Source organism: Ruditapes philippinarum, unplaced genomic scaffold (assembly GCF_026571515.1).
Source record: "Ruditapes philippinarum isolate M1 unplaced genomic scaffold, ASM2657151v2 ctg188_1_1_1_1, whole genome shotgun sequence".
Lineage (NCBI taxonomy): Eukaryota > Metazoa > Mollusca > Bivalvia > Venerida > Veneridae > Ruditapes > Ruditapes philippinarum.
The window spans coordinates 362,649-385,990 of record NW_026853980.1 but is presented as its reverse complement, the minus strand read 5'-3'; the positions used below and the strand labels follow the sequence as shown (position 1 = coordinate 385,990).

The following is a 23,342-nucleotide window of genomic DNA, read 5'->3' as shown; positions in this document are numbered from 1 at the left end:
AACATGGCGTCGTGGAACATCTTAAATATGTCCCGTATATTTATCAAACTTTATCTTATATAGCAGAAGTAACTAACGGAAAAAGAAGAAATACCCGAAAAGAAAGTGTTCACCACTGGAAAAAAGAAAGGAGAGCTTTGAAACCTCTAAGATACAATGGTATATAATTATATCTTAAGATATCCAAGTTTTTTTTACTACTCCACATAAATTTAATAATAATATATTATAAAGGTAACTTGATCGAGGTACAACCATGATTAACATAATCTCAAAAGCGCCATGAAAAGATGATTTTATATTGAAGAAAGCTATTCTTATATTTCAAGACTAATTAATGCTAATTCATAGCCATGATGTTGTCAATTTGACATTATGTACTATTATTGAGGCATATATTATTAATGTTTACTTTCATCAGAGTATCTAATAATGACACGTGCGTAAGGATAATATCTCTTATTACTTTATTACATTTTTCTTTTTTTGCTTTCTGTTTTGGAAAAAAAAGTTTTGAATTTTGAATTCGAGTTTCTGTTTCGCAGTATCCAATAACTATTTAGTATGTGAATCGCTAAGTGTACACCTCTTATCAATAAAATTTGGCTGACATTGGAACTACTTTTTTCTTCATCATTATCTAATAATCAAATATCAATAATATTTTTTTAGCCGGATAACATTTTTAAACGAAGCATTAATTTTTATGTACGCTAAACAAATGATAATGATAATGATAATGATAATGATAATAATAATAATAATAATAATAATAATAATAATAATAATAAAATAATAATAATAATAGCAACAACAACAACAACAACACTAATGATAAAAACAACAACAACAACAACAATAGTAATGAAATAATTTAAAAAAACCCAAATAAACGCAAATTAGAAAATTAATCTACAATGAAATAAGTTTATATTATAAAAGATTTAAATCAGTAAAACTTCATCTGTAATTTTACCAGATAACTATAATGCCATCTAAAATTTTTAGTTACCATCTTGTATCACACGGTTAGATAGATACATTTATTACAAATTATAATAAGCAGCAAAATATGCCTTTTTACCATAAAAAAATCCGCAATAAATAATCACATCAGTTAACGAATCATTGTTTGTAAAAGAAGAACACACAGTTAAGTCCGTGGTCTATAATTAAACTGTACCACAATAATACACTTCAGCACACTAGCTGCTACTGATACAAACATATTTTTTTTTATATTTTCTGTTTACTTGAACAATGTATCGGGTTTCTAAAGTTATTCGGCACAGGGGTTTTATGTTTAAACTTTTAAAGTCGATACGCGTCTAATTGGCTAGATAGAATATATTATGAAAATAAAAAAGACCAAAACATGTATTCCTACAACCGGCAATGAAAATAGAAATTAAATGAAAACAATGATTTAGGCATTAATGATGATAGTGACGATGGCGACGAAGAAGAAGAAGATGATGATGATGATGATGTTGTCGTTGTTGATGATGATGATGAGCATGATGATGATGATGATGATGGTGATTATGATGATGATAAAAAGGGGATGATGACGACGATGAGGGATTAGATGATGATGGTCATGATGATGATGGTGGTGGTGATGATGACGATGATAATACTGATGATAAGAAGATGATGATGATTATGATAACGAAGACAATGATGATGAAGATGGTGATGGTGAACCGTTGTTTAAGTATTTTTAAACGTTATTTTCCTAGACAAATTTCATACATCCGTCAGGGGAAAAAATACCCTACTTACATGAAAAAAAAACAAATGCTGTCATATTCATCTTACAATGGTTCCACTGTGAAACTTTGAGAACCTTTTCTATTATAGTATATGTATGCAACCGTATCAGCGAGAACTGATCCCTTACTTGAGGTAAGATATAGAATAGTACAATTGCATGTTATTTGTCATTAATGTCGCCTCTGTCATTTTCTAAACTTTGGTATGGTAGTTAAACAGAACTCGAGACCACCCGCCTTCTTTACCATAAGGCAAGAGATGCAACATTAAGGCTACATTTAATGGATTATGCTCAATGTCTGATTTTGCTTAATAAATGTAAATTAAATTATTGAAATTATAAAAATGGTAGTTAGATTTTTTCCAATAAAAAAACATGATTATTCAACACATTCTGCATACCGCTGCTTCATCCTAAAATGTAAGCTATCCGAAACACATAATCCTATACGAAATTTGACACACAATGTGGTATCGTGCTAGGATTTCAATCCTTTCAAGAATGTCAAACATACTAAGATTGTTGATGGTATCATTATCAAGTCTCTTTTTTAATTTTGACGGGTTTTCCCCTGTTTAGAATATAAAATAAAGGAGAGTGGCAAGACCAACAGTTACCGTTGCTTTTGATCGTTACATTGTTTTTTTATATAATAATGTATGTACCGGAGTGACACGGAATTAGACCTGATCCATACGGATTCAATACGACTAACGGATATTAAACCAGTTGAAATCGTTAACCGTCCGACCCATAGTGTATAAAATGCTAAATATCAAATTTCTTCAAGCCCATTACTAACAAATAGCCTGTATATAAAGGCGGTCTAAGGGGCGGGAAATGATTTTTAATGGATCATCAAAAGAGAATAGTAAATCTTTTTGAAATAAATCCAAACAATTATAATTGTTTCCACTTTTCTGACATTATGCATTTGGTATTATAAATGGCGTACGTTCGGTATTTAGCCTTTATATTTCACTGTTTTAATGCGCACAAAATTTCACGCATATTTTGAAAATGACTTTTTCAAGATTTTTGTCAGTTAATGCATTAACATTTTACAAATAATACATTTTAATCACGCGATATTTTTTCGTTTGTTTTCTTTTTTTCTTTGTTGTATAAATGCTTCGACCTTTTGATTTCATTAGTGAGTGAGTAATCAACACAGTGCCCGGAGAAGATAAAAAGCAATAATAATAATAATAATAATAATAATAATAATAATAATAATAATAATAATAATAATAATAAAAATAAAATAAAATAGAATAAAATAAAAATAATAATAATAATAATGATAATAATGATGATGATGATGATGATGATGATGATGATGATGATGATGATGATGATGATAAATGATAATGATAATGATAATGATAATAAAAATAATAATAGACGATGATGATGATGATGTTGCTGCTGCTGATGATGATGATGATGACGATGATGATGATGATGATGATGATGATGATGATGTTGCTGCTGCTGCTGCTGCTGCTGATGATGATGATGATGATGATGATGATGATGATGATGTTGTTGCTGCTGCTGCTGCTGCTGCTGCTGCTGCTGCTGCTGATGATGATGATGATGATGATGATGATGATGATGATGATGATGATGATGATGATGATGATGATGATGAAATACCAATAATAACAATAAATGATGAATACGACCATTTATGATTTATGATGATTTATGGTGATTATGATAATTATGATGATGGTGGTAATTATGATGACGATCATGGTGATATTGTTATATTAATCCGGAGAAGAAGAACTAGCAGAAAAAGAATAACTTGCAAAAGAAGAATAACTAGAATAAGACCAAAGCTAAAATGACATAAATTTAAATCGTTGACAAAATCGATAATTATTTCAAAAAAAAATAAAATGAAAAAATATTTCTTATACCTTATGTCAGAAACATATGCTAGGGTGGTCCGATAATATATCTGCGCATGCGTGGCATTTCTCATTTTTCATTTTTATATTGTACCCACGTGCCAGAAAATGAACACTGACGGATGCAAAATTTCTGCTTTTTTTCACAATATTAAAGCGTGTGAATTTATATAAAATGTACACTTTTTTAGCGTATGACATTTTTTACATCAGACATTTTTTTATACACAACTCATGTACGTGATACATCTTGGATATAGTCCGAACTCTGAACCAGTCAATCGAGCCCGCAATCGCAACATCTTGGGCATTTCCGTTAATATTCCGATAAGGATAAGATACGCTATTATAGATAATAGCCGTTTTGTTCCGATTATAAAGCCCTGCGTTAATGCAATTATTATATTACATTAAACACCCAACAACTCACGACAAATTACATTAAGGCATTGAGTTCATAATCCTAATGGGCAAAAACATTTTGACATGCGGCAAATTGGTTAGAAGCAAATTTTACAACGTGTCAACCGATTAATATCCAACATTGCCTACAATTATACAATTTATTTTGAATTTTGAGGTAACCTTTCCATATATATACGAGTATAAATCAAGAAAATCGAGCTATCCAATAAGAGGAAAATCTACAGCCCGAAAGCCCAACCTAAAAAAATGGATGTTTATTTTTATTTCTTTATTATTACTCTTTAATTTAATTTTATTATTATCATTATTATTATTATTATTATTATTATTATTATTGTTGTATGGTACTAAAAATGTATAATTTCTGTAATTCCAATTTCAAAAGACAATAACATTTTAGTTTAACTTGTAATTATTGTAATTCAAGTTGATAATTGTAATTATACCGATTGAATAATCATGACGTCATGATATATTTTATAAAATTAGTAACGTCGATTTTCATTGGATAATCATGTTGATTTTATCTTTGATTATTTACTGCTGGAGAAAATTATGTCTTTGTCTCAATCTTTAAGTAAGCGGTTGTTTAGTTTTATTAAATTTCTTTTACAGTCCTTTGACGGGTTATATGACTGTTCGTTATATAACCATTGCCAAGAAGCTCGGTTTATATAAGCATATACTCGTCTAATACTGCACGTTTGTAACGCCGCTTTTCATTGGATAATCGTGACATTTATATGAACTATATACAAGACTGGTGTAAATTTATGATATAATTTCCTTTCTTTTCTTTTTTTCTCTCTCAAATAAAGGAAGTTTGCTATATAATAAATTCGTCATAAAGATGTTTGGCATGATATGTGGTCATATATAAACGATTATTTTGCAGTATGACCATCGTCTAGCAGAACGGGTTATATAAGCAAAAGTTGTTTGTATTATTAGTTATAAAGATTGTTGACAGGTTATATGGCCCTATTTAAACGGCTATTTGTAAATATAACCCAAGTCGCTAAGCGAGGGTTATATTGCAAACAGACGTTTATATACGGCCGTATATCCTGTCAACAATCTTTATAACAAATTTATAATACAGCACGTATCATTTTTATTTGTTTGGGTCGTCAGACCAAACAAATAATGGTAGCGAAATTTCAGAGTCTAATGTTCTTAATTGCAAATGCCGAAAGTAGTCCACTTTTTTGAAGCGGTTACTTCCCTTTTGTATGTACACTAAAGCCGAAAAATTCAGGGGAGATCACTGCGTAAAGATGGTCAAAGACAGGCGCATCAATTTTTAAGCAAAGTAATTCCCGAATGGTCGAAGATTTCTAATATTGTTTTCTGGTATTTTCTGATCGAAAATAACTAAATACAAAGCGGACATTCAATCTCTGACACAGAAGTTTATGACAAACCTAACAACAAGTAGTTCTCAAAACAGCTTAAAACTAGCGATTTAAAAGAAAGAAATATTTTATTTTGTTACAAGTATCCATCAAATTACAACGCATTTAAAGTTAAACAATAGTGTTGGCTTATAGAATTGTCAATAAATGCACAATCACAAATTACGCGGATGAATATGATTTTATCAATGAAAATACTATTTTTAGCCATGTAGATTACCGAATACTACACAACCCGAGTAGTGGAATATATAGATTCTACATGTCGGACTGTTTGGGCGAGAGGATTTTCGCTAAAATATTTACTTCAATTTTAAACAACAGGTTTACCCTGAACAAAATACCTCGAAATTAATAAGGATTACAAACCTGAATGCAATGGAAGTTCTAAATTTAGAATGACTTGATATTATTCAGACATACTGTGTATAACTTCTCCGTGGTACAGTGGTAACGCGCTCGCTTAGTGAGTGAGAGGTCTCGAGTTCGAATCCCAGTCGAGGAAATTTTTTTTTTGTTAAATTCTTTTTTTAATTGTTTTTGTTAAGGAAGTAGCCATGATTTACAAGGATAAAGTGTGGCTGTCGTAAAAAAAGTACATAAATGATTTTTTGATGCAACTCTAGTTATGCAGAATTCCGTATGTGCCTTACAAAATGAATTATAATACATAAAAATAAACTTATACAGGAAAATGCATACAGATATACAGTACGATTTAGATTGCAAAGATCAGAAAATACCAAAGAACTTGTAGCCCTTTGATTCTTTATAAATATACATGCTTATAGTAAGCTTCAGGATTATTTACATCTGTGTTAAACAACAGTTAAAAGTCGTTACAAGCCCTAATTTAGAATAATATGGTTTTCTTCAGGCCGTTCACATATAAATTTAACCGTGGCTGAAGGGTTTTCGGGCTCGCTTAGGAAGCGAGAGGTCTGGAGTTCAAATCCCAGTAAAGGTAACTCATTTTTTTAAATTGTTAAAGTCAAATAAACATTGGATTGAATATCAGTGTTGCAATTAGTCTTATAGCCAATTTACTACAATTAAAACGCTGGAAAGCATTGGTGGCAATAAACATATAATCTCACAACATGCACCTTTCTTACATTCTGAGACCCAAACAAATTCAGCGCCTTCTGTGCTTTGATTAAGAGAAAAAAAGTAAGATTTCTTCATGAATCGACAGTAGCAGTGTATATAAAACTATATAAACGTCACGATTATCCAATGAAAAGCGACGTTACAAACGTGCAGTATTATAAAGGTCAATATAACCTGTCATAAATCTTTATTTTTAAAGTACTTTAACTCACTCCATCTTTGGCCTGTTTAAGTAAAACATTTCATTGTCCATTAGAATAAATCTGCACTTTTAGATAATTAAATGGCATGATATTTCAGACATTTTTTTTTTTATAAAGTACAATCGTTCTGTCCGACCAAAAATACTAAATGATTTCTAATTATCCAGATATGTTATCATTGGCGCCCGAATCGCTTGGCTAACAGTTTTGTTTTGTCTGTTATGTCTATGTACAGATAAAACACCGTTCATCCTTACTGTTGTTTATTTGCAATGAGAGATATTATGGCAGCAATTTTTTCCACCCAAAAAGCTATGTGGAAGATAGTTTGATTTGGTGTGTTCCAGAGTATATAGTCACACCATCAGCAGCTCTTTTAGACTGCTCATTTCATACCTCTTTTCATAGATATAAATTTTAATTATACATTTTAATGACATTTTAATTTATTACCCTTTTTATTTTTACTATTTAAAACAGTCTTGGCTAAGCTTACACGAAAACAAATATAGTTTACTCTAGTAGACCGAAAATTACACTAACCATTATCTAATAATCATTTAAATAAGCGTCCAAAAACCAAGATCATGTAATGATCCTTGTCAACTGGACGCTTATTGATATCTATAAGACAACGCAAAAAGGCGAAGTATTCCGAATGTTCACAAGCTTCTGGAAACGGATAGTATATGAACTAAACAAAACATATCTCCGAGTTTTTAGTCTCACTATAGAAGATAACGTTTTATATCAAGTGATACAAAAGCAAGTTCTTTCAATCTAGGAACTGATAAATCCGAGTAAAGTGTGGCACAAGTAATTGGTAGAGCTGATAAAACTTCTAATTAAGTTTGGCAGACATATTCCACACATATAGATACGAACATTATCCTCTCTCATTTATTTATAGTTCTCGTGGTTTGACTTGCAAATCTGGTTTTTACAGTTAGCTTATTACATTGGCGAGGCTGTTCTATTACACATGTATATATTCGTGATTAGTTTTTATATATCTGGCCACTGTATATAAATAATACAATTTGCCAAAACAATATCTTTATATGTTTGCATCAACTGATATTTTTGTTTGTTGTGGTTACGACGCAACAAAACAGTAGAGGTCAGGTCACATGGCGTCTTTCCAGCTTCACTGGCAGAGGAAGACCTCAGGCGCCATTCCGTGTATTATTTCAGTCACGAACACGCACCTGAGTAGAACCACCGACGTTCCGTAAACTAGCTGCGTAGATTCTTCATTTGAAAGAATCCAAAGGCCGTGGCGGAATTCGAACACAGAGCGGTGAGGGGCAAGTAGTTTGAAGTCAATGACCTTAACCATTCAGCCACGGACACACTAGCCTGGGTTCCAGTCTGTCGATTTTTATGTGCTTCTGTTCGGCAAATTGATGATATGATGAAAACACGAACGAGTATGAGATGAATAAGCAAAAAATATCAACGCCTGAATCCCAGGCTTCGGACGCCCAATCAACTGATAAAGTAACCATTTGAAGTGAATGACATATTAATAATAACAGTAATAGTAGTTAGATACTTATTTGCTAGACAATAAATGAACTATTACTAACCAATTTGGTACCAATATGCACAGAATCTGTAATTATTACGTAGCAATTATGTAATACAGTATTCCAAATTGCATTTTATTTACAGAAACACTGAACTTACTACCGCAATAATGATTAAAAAAAATACATTCCCATACTTATTAATTGTTGTATTAAATGTCAGTCATTCTTGACACATATTTCCGGAGTTTGTATTCTTCAATGGATGTTCTCATGCTAGGGATGATTAAGCCTCGGACTTATATCTACTTGTTAAACAAATATATTGAAAATATATTAATGATGACCAACATTCATTTCAAACAATTAACAGTTATTGACTCATTCTTCCTTGTGTGTTTTTTTCATTGATAATGAATTGGTGGTTTAGGTGTCATTTTATGTCACACTACACTGTGATAATAAAATGCCAGCCTGTCAACTTTACAGGTTAAAGAGGCACCCAATCCCCACCCCCAGTCCTACGAAAGACCGGTTTGGACATTTCAACTTCATGAATTCACAATTTCAACTATACACGAATTCACGATTTCAGCTTCATGAAGTCACGATTTTAACTATGTGAACTCACGATTTTAACTAGACGATTTCAACTTTAAGAATTCAAGATTTCATCTTCACAAATACTTCATCTTCAGTTGAAATAGTGAAGTTGAATTTGTGAAGCTGAAATCGTGAATTCGTGAATTCTGTACGTTGAAATCGTGAATTCATGAATTTGAAATCGTGAATTCGTGAATTCTGTATTTTAAAATCGTAAATTCATGAAGCTGAGATTGTGAATTGGTGAAGATGTACCTGAGAGTTCAAAAAGTTGAAATGTCACAACCGGTCTTTCGTACACCCAATCACTACTTGTTTCAAGAACAAGCGGGTGGGGTATTTGTATGTTCTAGAAAAGTACAATTGCTGGTTACACGAACAAATAAATGACTACAGTAATCCACTTTAAAGTTTATTCATTCACGAAAAACTGTACTGAATACATTTGAGCCACGTCACGACAAAACCAACGTAATGCGTTTGCGACCAGCATGGACCCAGACCAGCCTGCGCATCCACGCAGTCTGAGCAGGATCCATGCTGTTCGCTATCAGTTTCTCTACTTGTAATAGTGTTTGTAAGCGAACAGCATGGATCCTGATCAGACTGCGCGGATGCGCAGGCTGGTCTGGATCCATGCTGGTCGCAAACGCATTACGTTGGTTTTGTCGTGACGCGGCTCATTTATATTCATACTGTCTCAATAAAAAATACAGAAACAAGGAAAAAACAATAATACTATCATTTTACAAATTCATTTGAATAGTTCGTAACAGTTCGTCCTTTTCCTAGTCCACATTTGACTTTGCAATATGATAATCTTATTTTAATGTACTTAAAATAAAAAATTTCAGTCCGCCATATTGACAGTATATTTTTTTCTTATCCAATTAATATGGATCATCTCACCAAGAAGCTTGAATTGTATTATAGCGATTTTCTTATTATCACGAATATTTTTGATATTTATTTCGACTCGCCGACTGGCGGAAACGGCCGAATTTTTACATCTAACTGATAATCGTCGTACATAAATCAAAAAAAAAAAATAATTCACTGATATAGGATAAACGACTGTCAAAGTTATAAGTTATTTTTATAACTGTTCCTATAAAAAAATAGATTTTAAATATGTTTTGTGTTGTTGTTTTTTTTTTTGTAAGGAATGATTCACTATCTGTCTAAAAAACACATTCAAAATTTAGATCCTTAAAATCTTATAAACCATGGCTATGCTACGCTGTTTTATAGCATTGGCCTGCGCACCTCAGATACAGATATACAAAAAAAAGGAGATATGTTTTCGGATAGCACCAATTAGACTAGAAGATAAACGATTTGAAATGAGCCATAGCCGACATATGCCATTTTGAACACAAAACATTTGTCAGATTGTGCGAAATGTACATGTAAAAATCTGGATTCCAAGCGATAATACAAAAAAATTCACTGCGCATGCGTGCAGCTGTTATCTTGTATGTAGAAAAACATCTTGATATGTAACATCTTGTATTTTGATGTAAGAAGAAATGTTAGAATATATAATGAATTTGCACATGGTATACTCAACCGAACAAACATCGGCGCTAGTTGTAGAAAATAACCAAAACTCTTGGACAAATAAACAACGTTACGAAAAATAAACGCCTGTTAATGCCAAGTTGATTTTGTAATAAGAAAAATGCATGCTCAAAGAAAATGTATCTAGGAAACCACGATTTAGCAAAACTGATCAAAACTGACCTAGTTAATGTAGAAGTGTTACATATTTTCAAGTCTCCAACTTTTAAAGTTCCTTTGAATTTTGTATAGTGTTTAAAATATATATATTTCACACTTACATAACTATACAGTTCTGACCCATTACCTTGCTTGCGAAAACAGAGTCGAACCATGCGATCAGTGCAGACCAAGATCAGCCGGCGCGTCAGTGTCGTCTGATCATGCATGGTTTGCACTGTTCGATATTCAGACAACATTTGTTTTGAAAATGATCCCTAAAATAATGATTGGTTTTGTCCAAAGATGGACCATTTATATTGCCTCAAAGAAGCATATGGGGGCACCAAGTAGCTCTGGGTTTAAAATCTTTTAACCACCAATTAGCATTTCATTACTAATATAAGCCAAGTAGCATAATGTTAGAATGGTAGAATCTAGTACCCTTGGACTCTTCCGGTCGCCGATGATACACCGTGGCACTCTATCATGGCGTATCTACTAAAAGCGTGATCTTCTTTAATCTTAACTTTAACAGAAGCGCGACCTATAACTTGACCTCTGCAGTGAACGAGATAGTGCCAGCGAGGATCTAACATTAAGTACCTGTTATTTGGCACGTGAAAATGGCGATACCTCATTTTGCTATGTAAATTGTTGTGATTAGTCTGACATTTTGAGTACATTAAGTGAGATGTATAACTTCAAATTCAACAAACTTTCCGACTTCTGTTTGTAAATATCACTTGAAAATAGACACCTGGGTAATCTCTCAATTACAATATGCAACAATCTGCCATGCAAAAACCACCGGGGTAAAATGTGAACTCTCTTATGAAAGATATCACAGAAAATGATGCTAGAAAAAAAGAAGAAGACATTTTAGAAAAACGAACAAAAGACGCATTGTATCATGTAATAGTTTATATATACAATGTATTTTGGTGAATAAGTATATTTTAGTTGGTCATTTAATTAAGTGATCAACTAAAATGCCAAACATATTGATTATATGTGCTTAATGAGGGTCCATCTTCACCTCAAGGCACTGAGAGTACGTGCTCCTGTCAAAAATATTCATAGTTCCTACTGGTACATGACATTGTAATAAATTTTGTTCCGTTCAGGACATCTACAAACTAAAATGAGAAACTTTCATCATAATCATTACAAAGTGCATAGATAGTTTAATACATAGGTCTAAATTTCCTTGTTTTTGTATACTTTTGTAATACCGTATTCATTAACCATTAGCCCGGTGGTGCTGGTGGTGGTATGGTGGTAGTGGTGGTAGTGGTGGTGGTAGTTTTCACCCCCAGATCACGACAGTAAGCCACACTGAATTTACCCGAGCACAGTTCAGCCGCCGCTTTAGCTTGTTGGCGGAATATATTATATATACTCATTTAATTACAACAGACCAAGATCTAGGTAGAGCGTTGGGCCGTGAATCGGGCGACCGAGTTCGATTCCCTGAGAGTAAAGGTCTCTTTCATTGTGATCATAAAATCTTTTCTACAGATATTCGCTCTGTATCCCTGCTCTGGCATGTACAGAATTTAATCAGTTCCTTTCAAAAGTGAAGGCAACTAGTACTGGTAAACTGTTTGACAGCCTGCCCGGTTGAACTGTTCTCTCTGGTAAATTCAATGTGGCTGTGGCTTACTGCCGTGATCCGCAGGGGAAACTACCAATACTACCACCACAGACCAAGATCAGCTTGAAAAATGAAATCCGTGCCGTCTGTTTGTGGTCTGCATTGTTTGCTATTCAGTCAGTACGAGTTTGTACAGATTAAAGCAGCCAGCCTCCAGATGTATACTTATTTCCATGAAAATTTTGAAAATGAAATTAAATGTATAATATTGTTAAGTAAACTAAAGAAAGCAATTTACACATTATCAATGACATTTACAACCCACATTAATTACAAAAAAGAGGTCAAAATATGCAAAATATGTCCTTACTGCGTTAGTAACGCAGTAGAATTAAAGTTACACATAATGAAAAACTCGCTATTAGTCGCTAATAACATGTAAATTATTACTTGAATCTTGACTATTTCTACTTTTCCTAAAATCTTAGTACATTTTTCTCAAGTTTAATTAATTGAAATATTTTCGCTCGACTGGAGGCATGCTGCTTTAAAAGAGGGACAGATCCATTTAGATATATAGCGTAGTTAAGGTAAATTATATGAAATACAGAACATATGAGCCGCGTCACGACAAAACCAACGTAATGCGTTTGCGACCAGCATGGATCCAGACCAGCCTGCGCATTCGCGCAGTCTGGTCAGGATCCATGCTGTTCGCTATCAGTTTCTCTACTTGTAATAGGGTTTGTAAGCCAACAGCATGGATCCTGATCAGGCTGCGCGGAGGCTGGTCTGGATCCATGCTGGTCGTAAACCCATTATGTTGGTTTTGTCGTGACGCGGCTCATATCGTTACCGTCAGCACATTTATCTAAACACAAAAAAATGTATATTTTCATTACAAAACAATATGTACTCTAGAAAAAAGTTTTTAATTCTGGTACATTAATGAGAAATGGGCATTTGCAAACTAGTTTCTTAATATAATGAAAGAGCAAGCATTTCTTTTCTGCACAGATGAAGTTGTCTTTTGTACGTTATACTTAAACATTTAAAGCTTGTTCGATTTTCCACTAAAATGGGATTTAAGAAAGTTAATTATGATAAACAAAAAATTATCACCCTATAAATCTCACGTTAGTGTTCATTTCGTACAACGCATGACAACAGAATTGTAAATATATAAGTACATTTATTATTTAAGTATATTCACTGATCTTAAATCCGTGGTATATTTAATTGTAATTTATTTACAATTAACGGAATTTCTATATAAAACTATAGTGTAATAAAAGGATTATAGAATGTACCTCTAATACGCCAAATCACAAATTATAAATTACAAGTACATAATATTCCTACATTTTAATTTAAAGTTTCCTATAAACACAAAATATTCATGGATATTCAACCATTGTTCTTAATACGCGAAAGTAATCGATTTGCAGCGCAACATTTGAGACAAGCCGTTAGCAGCAACATATCGAAAAACATAATTAATAACAAACCATTGGCATCAAAACATTGATAGACTATAATACATAGCAAACGTTCGGTAACAAACCATTGGCAGTAAAACATTGATAGACTATAATACATAGCAAACGTTCGATAACAAACCATTGGCAGTAAAACATAGATATACTATAATACATAGCAAACGTTCGGTAACAAACCATTGGCAGTAAAACACCGATAGACTATAATACATAGCAAAAGTCCGATAACAAACCATTGGCATCAAAACATTGATAGACTATAATACATAGCAAAAGTTCGATAACAAACCATTGGCAGTAAAACACCGATAGGCTATAATACATAGCAAAAGTCCGATAACAAACCATTGGCAGTAAAACATTGATAGACTATAATACATATCAAAAGTTCGATAACAAACCATTGGCAGTAAAACACCGATAGACTATTATATAATCTATAGCAAAAGTCCGATAACAAACCATGGCAGTAAAACACGATAGACTATAATGCAAAGCAAAATTTCGATAACAAACCATTGGCATCGAAACATTGATAGACTATAATACACAGCAAAAATTCGATAACTAACTATTGGCAGTAAGACACCGATAGACTATAATACACAGCAAAAGTTCGATAACAAACCATTGGCAGTAAAACATTGATAGACTATAATACATAGCAAAAGTTCGATAACAAACCATTGGCAGTAAAACATCGATAGACTATAATACATAGCAAAAGTGCGATAACAAACCATTGGTAGTTAAACATTGATATTTTAACATTCTACTCATACCATTGTTTTTTATGTTAAGCTCATCACAATAACATATCAGCCCTGTCAGTAATCACACATTTATGGGTCTCGTTATTTAATAATACATGTATTAGTTATAAAAATTATTGACAGGTTATATATGGCCCTATATAAACGGTGTTTTGTATACTAAGTATATAACCCGAACTATTATGACCATGTCGATTAGCCAATCTAAAGCGCCGTAACAGTGCTGTATCTGATATATTTCTGAAGCTTAACCATTTCGATTTATAATGGGTAGGTTATTCTATTATAACATATCAAGTGTGCATGTACTGGTATAATAATAAGAAGAAAAGGGGCAAGTGGAAGCTCGAGTACCGCCACCCTTACAAGAAGGTTGGTTCATTCACGGTAGACTACAAATTGTGCGCTTTAGGGCTTTTTTATATAGACGATGGTCGCCCTTCGTAAAGACAGACATCTATGAAATATCAGATTATAAAATCGGTCTGTCTTGCCGTCGAAATATTGAGACTACATTCACGGTAGATATTATGCAAAAGCGTGGAATTGTCTGTTCCTTTCGTGAACTGATCGACGTGTGTAAAACAAAACTAAATATATTTAGCGAATACGGAAAAGTCTTTAAAAAACGTTAGTCACGCTTTTGAAAAATCATATGATTTCATAAGAATGACTTTTCATTAAATTCGAGTGTCTTGTTAAAAAAGATAATTTTACTGTTGTGATTTTTAAGCTATTAAACATATTAGTTAAATGTAGCGACACGTTACCTTGAATACACAAAATATATATTTACCCGAAACTCTTCGTTAAATCCGAAATGACACATCGTATAAAGCAAAACTCAATCGATTTGTTAAAACTTACAAGTAATAAAACACCCTTTATTTCAAATTTAACATTGTAATAAATCATCCATTTAATGACTGGAAGAATTATAATCCAATGTTAGCGGTGTATTATTTTTTAATAATTGAGCTTTTAATACAACTCGAAAAGTAAATATAACATACCGTGGTATAATCCGCGTTTTAAAACACTTAGGCTTGAAATATGTCCCTTATTGTTGTATTTTGCGCTTGATATGGAAATAGTATCTGTAGCAAATATTTCTTTGTTTTGCACGCACATTTGTACCAAATTACATCGCCGTAGCCTTCAAGTCTGTTTGTCTGTATTTTTGCCTTTTAACTTTTGACAGTATACGTTGTTTTTTATTTGTCGCAAAACACATGCGTTTAATTTTAATACCAGTAAAGCGATGGTATGTGTGTTTTTTCTTCACTTTTCGTAAAAGTACAGATTATAAACCTTTGTTTTTATTTGTAGATAAATAAAAACAACATATTTTCCAAGGTACTTTAAATGTATTTTATTTATAGTATTATGTATACTGTATTCTTAGTCACTTTTTAATCGAACACATACAAAACATGCATAGATCCATTACAGCCAGAAATCACAGTTAAAGCTCATTCCTATTCAGTTGTTTTGATAAACTGGTCGTTTTTTAAATGTCTAATTATCAAACGAGAGTTTTCACATGAAAAAAGCAACACCGTCGTGTATAAAAAGTCTATCAGGAATAGGCACCTGTTTTACCATCCTATTAATTTGAATTACGTACTGACTTGCCGTTATTAAAAGTATTTCTACGCGATCTTGTGTCTACTATTCGCTCAAAAATTAACTAGGATGATAATTTTCAGTCACTTTGCCTAAAATGTAATTAAGTTATCAACAGAACATAAAGTTGTCTGCAAAGGAGGGCTTAAAGATAACACATTAAATGGGGTGAAAAAACACATTTGTACTACAGAAATTGTCGGCAAAAAACATAACATAGATGCATATGCACAGTTTTCTTATGAAAACGATCATACATTACAAAACTACAGTTTCATGCCTATTGACATAATTATCGTATTACACAAAAGTTAACATTTCACATTTTATTATAAAGATTTTTTGACAGGTTATATGCGAAGTAACAAACGTGCAGTATTATAAATATTTATAGACATAAGAATCACAAAAAAGTGTATATTAGATAAATTCACATCATATATCCAATAAATGTTTAGGTTCAATAGAAATCCAATGTTGTCCTTTTCACAGCACAAAAGCTTGGTCCAGAACCTTCCTAATTAGAGATTGTTTTCACTGGACTTATGGCATGTACGTGTAAAAATATGTGTCATACACATATTTTTCACATAATTGTACAAATTTGATATACATGTACGTAGATACAACACGGACATTGGCGTTGCATAAATATACATGTACATATAATACTGAAATTCACATACATACGTTATTTATAGACGTTCACCTCCACATACATGTAGAGATATGCATTAAATAGACACGTGCGTTATACATGTACACATTTCATAAGCCTACACATTAGATATGCATACATATTAGCTACTCCTGAACTTTGCTTATAATGTGCATATAACACAGGCGATCATATCTCAGGACCATTTAGCGTTCATATGCATTAGATTACAGATTGACATATTAAATAGACATGCTGACGTAGTTTGGCGATCACGTTTAAATTTCCCTATACACTAGCAAGTCCGTACACAAAGGTATAGAATTCTAAAATTGTCGCATATTACTTGTCAATGTAAAAATAGCTCAATTAACTATCTAACCGAACTGTCAATCACTAAAATGGGTAAAATAATAATCATAAAAATTTGAAGAGGCCATAAAGCGGTGCTACTATGCCATATATTATTTTCATAAATGCTTCTTGAACATGGCAGATTTATTTAAGAGGCGAAAACTGGTCTCTTTATCAATATGACGACTTCTATATACGACCATTTTATATGTTTTTGAGTACGCTATTTATAAAAGTACTAAAAATGTCGTTTTTATAAAGTATCGTTAAAGTGTATTTACTTCCAACTAAATTCTTTACTTTTTAAATGTAACACATTGAATTATAGAATATACATGCCTAAAATTTAACTGAAATATTTCAATATTTAATATCTAAATGCACCAATAAAACATCTTCATATTCGATCTAATATCTTAAATTCGTGTTCATGTTTTCAGGCATTAATAAGCCATTCATTTATAAGTTCAAACCTTCGTATATTTCTTTTATAAAATACAACTGTTTATTAATAATAAATCGATGTTTACATATATTTTGGGAGACTCTCATGTGGTAGTGAGGTACTTTTAAAAACATGCCATTTGCACCTGACATCCGTTTAATAACCTTGCTATATTTATAATGAATCATTCCGACATTAAAGCAATTAAATGTCATGCGATACCGCGCCATTTGCTGACATTTAGGGCATCAATTAAATATGTTGGGAAAAAAGAACGGATAAAAAACTGGGCTTACTCTGTACAAGTCTTTTTTTGTAGAGAAACAAATCAAAGAAAAGAAATACTGTCATATGTTGATTTTCGTAAAATTTCTTTCTTTGCAGAAATACTGTCAAAATGTTCAAATTATGTATTATCTATCATATATCAATGTATAATTCAGATCCTTTAATAACACACAACCAAATATTTCGATAAATTTAGTGATTTGCACGTAATAACAGCTATGACAATAATAACAATATCAACAATAATTAATAATGAACAATGGCAATAGCACGAACAACAGAAATACTAATAACAATAGCAATCATAACAAAACAATAAAATAATGATATCTTTAACAAGGCAGAAACAATATAAATTAGTAATAACAATGACAAGGCAGTTACAATAACAATGATGATAACAATAACAAAGGCAGTAACAATATAAATTAGTAATAACAATGACAAGGCAGTTACAATAACAATGATGATAACAATAACAAAGGCAGTAACAATATAAATTAGTAATAACAATGACAAAGTCAGTTACAATAACAATGATGATAACAATAACAAAGGCAGTAACAATATAAATTTGTAATAACAATGACAAAGTCAGTAACAATAACATTGATGATAACAATAACAAAGGCAGTAACAATATAAATTTGTAATAACAATGACAAAGTCAGTAATAATAGCATTGATGATAACAATAACAAAGGAAGTAACAATATAAATTTGTAATAACAATGACAAAGTCAGTTCCAATAACAATGATGATAGCAATAACAAAGGAAGTAACAATATAAATTTGTTATAACAATGATAAAGTCAGTTACAATTACAATGATGATAACAAAGACAAAGGCAGTAACAATATAATTTTGTAAAAACAATGACAAAGTCAGTTCCAATAACAATGATGATAACAATAACAAAGGAAGTAACAATATAAATTTGTAATAACAATGACAAAGTCAGTAACATGATGATAACAATAAAAAAGGCAGTAACAATATATATTTGTAATAACAATGACAAAGTCAGTAATAACGACATTGATGATAACAATAACAAAGAAAGTAATAATATAAAATTGTAATAACAATGACAAAGTCAGTTACAATGATAATGATGATAACAATAACAAAGGCAGTAACAATATAAATTTGTAATTACATGGACGAAGTCATTTGCAATAACATTGATGATAACAATAACAAGGGCAGTAACAATATCAATTTATAATAACAATGACAAATTCAGTAACAATTACAATGATGATAACTTTAGAAAAGGCAGGAACAATATAAATTTGTAATAACAATGACAAAGTCAGTAACAATAACAATGATGATAACAATAACAAAGGCAGTAACAATATAAATTTGTAATAATAATGACAAAGTCAGCTACAATAACAATGATGATAACAATAACAAAGAAAGTAATAATATAAAATTGTAATAACAATGACAAAGTCAGTTACAATGATAATAATGATAACAATAACAAAGGCAGTAACAATATAAATTTGTAATTACATGGACGAAGTCATTTGCAATAACATTGATGATAACAATAACAAGGGCAGTAACAATATCAATTTATAATAACAATGACAAATTCAGTAACAATTACAATGATGATAACTTTAGAAAAGGCAGAAACAATATAAATTTGTAATAACAATGACAAAGTCAGTTACAATAACAATGATGATAACAATAACAAAGGCAGTAACAATATAAATTTGTAATAACAATGACAAAGTCAGTTACAATAACAATGATGATAACAATAACAAAGGCAGTAACAATATAAATTTGTAATAACAATGACAAAGTCAGTTACAATAACAATGATGATAACAATAACAAAGGCAGTAACAATATAAATTTGTAATAACAATGACAAAGTCAGTAACAATAACAATGATGATAACAATAACAAAGAAAGTAATAATATAAAATTGTAATAACAATGACAAAGTCAGTTACAATGATAATGATGATAACAATAACAAAGGCAGTAACAATATAAATTTGTAATTACATGGACGAAGTCATTTGCAATAACATTGATGATAACAATAACAAGGGCAGTAACAATATCAATTTATAATAACAATGACAAATTCAGAAACAATTACAATGATGATAACTTTAGAAAAGGCAGTAACAATATAAATTTGTAATAACAATGACAAAGTCAGTAACAGTAACAATGATGATAACAATAACAAAGGCAGTAACAATATAAATTTGTAATTACAATGACAAAGTCGTTTTAAATATTCCTGGCAGGTTATATGACCGTATATACACGGTTTGTTGTTATATAATCGTTTATATAGGGCCATATAACCTGCCAAAATATTATAGCTGATATTATAACCGTGTAAGGACACACGCCTATTAAAATTATTTGACCTAACATGAACTGATTTTGCTCGTTTTTTTAATACCGCATAATAGCTTCCCTGTGTTTGTCATTCTGTAAACATACAAAGAAAAGCCGGACAAATATATTAAGTACCAAACGAATCGCCCGTATATTTGTAAAATAGTGCATGGTCAAATATAGAGTAGTAAATCCTTTAATAAAATATTAAGCGTTTCATGTTGAAATTTGTGGAGAAATATTTTAACTTTATCGTTTATTACTAGCACTAAATACAATGAATGTCAATTTATTGTACACTTAGTCTGGCAATATTTGTGTAACAGATTTTCACGGATATGCATGGCATGATATTAATAGTTAAGAACACAAATTGACGAAAATATTTTAGTTAATATACTAGCATTACATAGCAGAATGTAACAGACCAAATGCGGATTTTTAAAAGTTGATACATTAAAGGACCATTGAGCCCCTGAATTGCTATTCTTATTTCTCAATAACTTTTTATTTTTGGTATCTCGTTACAGTCTCCATTGACCCTATAGATGAAATATATTTTGCTCTTTTGGTCATTAGCTATAGGTATAGTTATAGTGATTTAGTAATTTGTATGGAAGTCAAAATACTACATACTACTTCTTTTATATTTGCTACCTTTACGACACATTACTTATGTTCAGCGGTACTTTATCAATTGTTTAACATCTAACATGCTCTTAATCCATTATTAAAACATTATTAAACACATATCTGACCATTCTAAAGAATTATAACATTAATGAATTCTGGGGCATAATTAGCCTTTAAAAGAACTCCACTGAGGTTTATAAGCGTAAAAACATTAAATTTTAATTTTTCATATACATTTGTAGATAAACAGGAACACTTAAAACAGAAATATAAATAAAATATAATCAAGAAATATACAAGAAATACATTGAAAATCATATGTTTGTGTTATTTTCAGTCCGATTTGATTGAAAAGCGTTTAAACGGTTTTCATTTTTGGGTCATTTAATTATTCTGGAAAAACGGAGCGCGCAAATGATCTGAAATTTTGCACATAAGTTGTAAGTATAGATCTACATCAAATGGAGTAATAATTAAAAAAAAAATTTTGTTCCGTCATGTCAAAAAACCTCAGTGGAGTTTCACAATTTATTAAAACTTACGCTGAGGTTGAAATTTAAACACACACACACACGCACGCACACACGCACGTACACACACAAAAGAGAAGAACAATAAAGAAATAGCTCTGAATAGATATTCTTTTAGACTAAAAGTAAAAATGTATTTATTTCTGTGGTTTAATGTGCCTTTAAGTACATCTCTTTGAAATACGAGGATACCCTATTTCACCGGAACTATTAATTCATCTAAAAATGCCCGATAATTCTGTAAACTCGCCTGTAATAAGTTTGAAATAAGCAATGATAGTATTGCATTTAAATCAACAGCCGTTATGCGATAATATTATAAGAAACTAGTTCTAAAAATATTTACTCTACAGGCACGTTTCATAAATTTTAAAATAAACTCTTTGTATAAAAAAATCAGTACTTTAATTTACCCACGAGTTAAAAATGCAGTGTTACAATTGTACTATTGTACCTGGCTATATGCACCGTTTGGGTATACTGAATGGGGTATATATTATCAAGTTAACAGATCTAAACTTTACGGCCTTGTTAGCAAAAGATTGGGTTTGATTGACAGATGGCATAGGGGCATTTCCCGGGGGATCAGTTACATACAGGGTTCCGGTATTTCATATGGATTAATTGACTCTTTCTTCTTTTTCCTTCTTTTTTTTTTCGTTCATTTTTTTTAAACGACAAACAGTTTCCATGGTTTTATTTCACTTCCGGTGTATCCTGTTGTAGAAATGATCGTGTTTGTCTAGGTACACACCTTCCTCATCTGGAATGAAAGACATTCATGTCATTAATTATACATGTATATTTCTCAGGTTATATGGCACTGAACAAACGATTATAGGCTTATATAACCTGGAGCCCCTATGTATGCTTATATCACAATCATAATGTTTCCTAACATGGTACTTGTGTAGGTTAGATCCTGGAAACGAACTATGGAGAGGCTCGAATAAGCAACAAACTTTGTTTACAATAAATCTTTAAAATATTGTTAAACATGATATTTAAGGGGACTCCACTGAGGCTGGTAGAAGGGGTAGACATGTTAGGATTAGAATTTTTTTTTTCCGAGATTTATATACCATTTGATGTAAGTCTGAACCAGAAAACGTGCATGCAAAATTTCAGACCATTTGTCGGAAACTTTTTTTTATGTCTGAAAAATGACCAAAAAGGAAGTGTTTAAACGCTTTTAACTCATTTTTTTTTCTCAGATAAGTATAAAAATACAACTTTCAATTTATTTTTTATACTATCTTTTTATTATCTTTTGAATATCTTTATTGATCGACATAAGTTTATGTTCTTAGGTTTAAGTACCTCGGTTGAGTTCCTTTATGATGATTTTTTATTTTCGTTTTTTTTTCTTCAGTATTTGTAAGGGACCCATAAAATAAAGATGTAGTAATGAATAGTTAATGAATTAAGGCTCTAACACTGTTCGAAAAACGGGGGGGCTACAGATTTTATGTATTTTACCCTAACCCAATGCTATTTTTTCTATAATTTTCTGTTGTCGAAACAAAAATTTCCTTCCTACATAATGAATTTCAAAATTTGTATCGCAACAAAAAAGGGCTTTGCTAACCCCCTTTAAGTAATGTGGCGAATAAAAGCCTTTAAAAAAAATTTTAAATAAGAAGGGTTAGAATTAAAAAATAAAAAAGATGGGAAATTGCGTGACTTAGTTTAAATATTGGCATTTTTAAACTTTTTAATTTTTACAATAAAAAAAATTCTACCATTTTTTAAAAACACGCAGTTTTTAACCCCGATTAAAATGTTAAAATTTGTAAAAGTCGCATTTTCTTTAATATTTTTTGTTCTGCCATTGAAAGTAAGTCTTTGATTGA

At 31.3% G+C, this 23,342-nt stretch overlaps 1 protein-coding gene across 4 annotated transcripts in view; it reads right to left on the bottom strand.

Annotated features, from left to right (window-relative positions):
• The window catches only part of LOC132738611 (frizzled-5-like), a 55,033-nt gene extending 38,904 nt beyond the window's left edge, over nucleotides 1-16,129 (bottom strand). The window contains exon 1 of one of the 4 annotated variants that reach the window (XM_060726158.1): nucleotides 15,584-16,129. The gene's annotated coding sequence lies outside the window, so the exon portion shown is untranslated. Of the gene's footprint in view, nucleotides 1-1,084; nucleotides 1,205-8,439; nucleotides 8,459-15,366; nucleotides 15,466-15,583 lie in introns of those variants that run through there. The other 3 variants (XM_060726161.1, XM_060726162.1, XM_060726160.1) reach the window with 3 other exon arrangements.
• Between the last annotated feature and the right edge of the window lie 7,213 nt (nucleotides 16,130-23,342).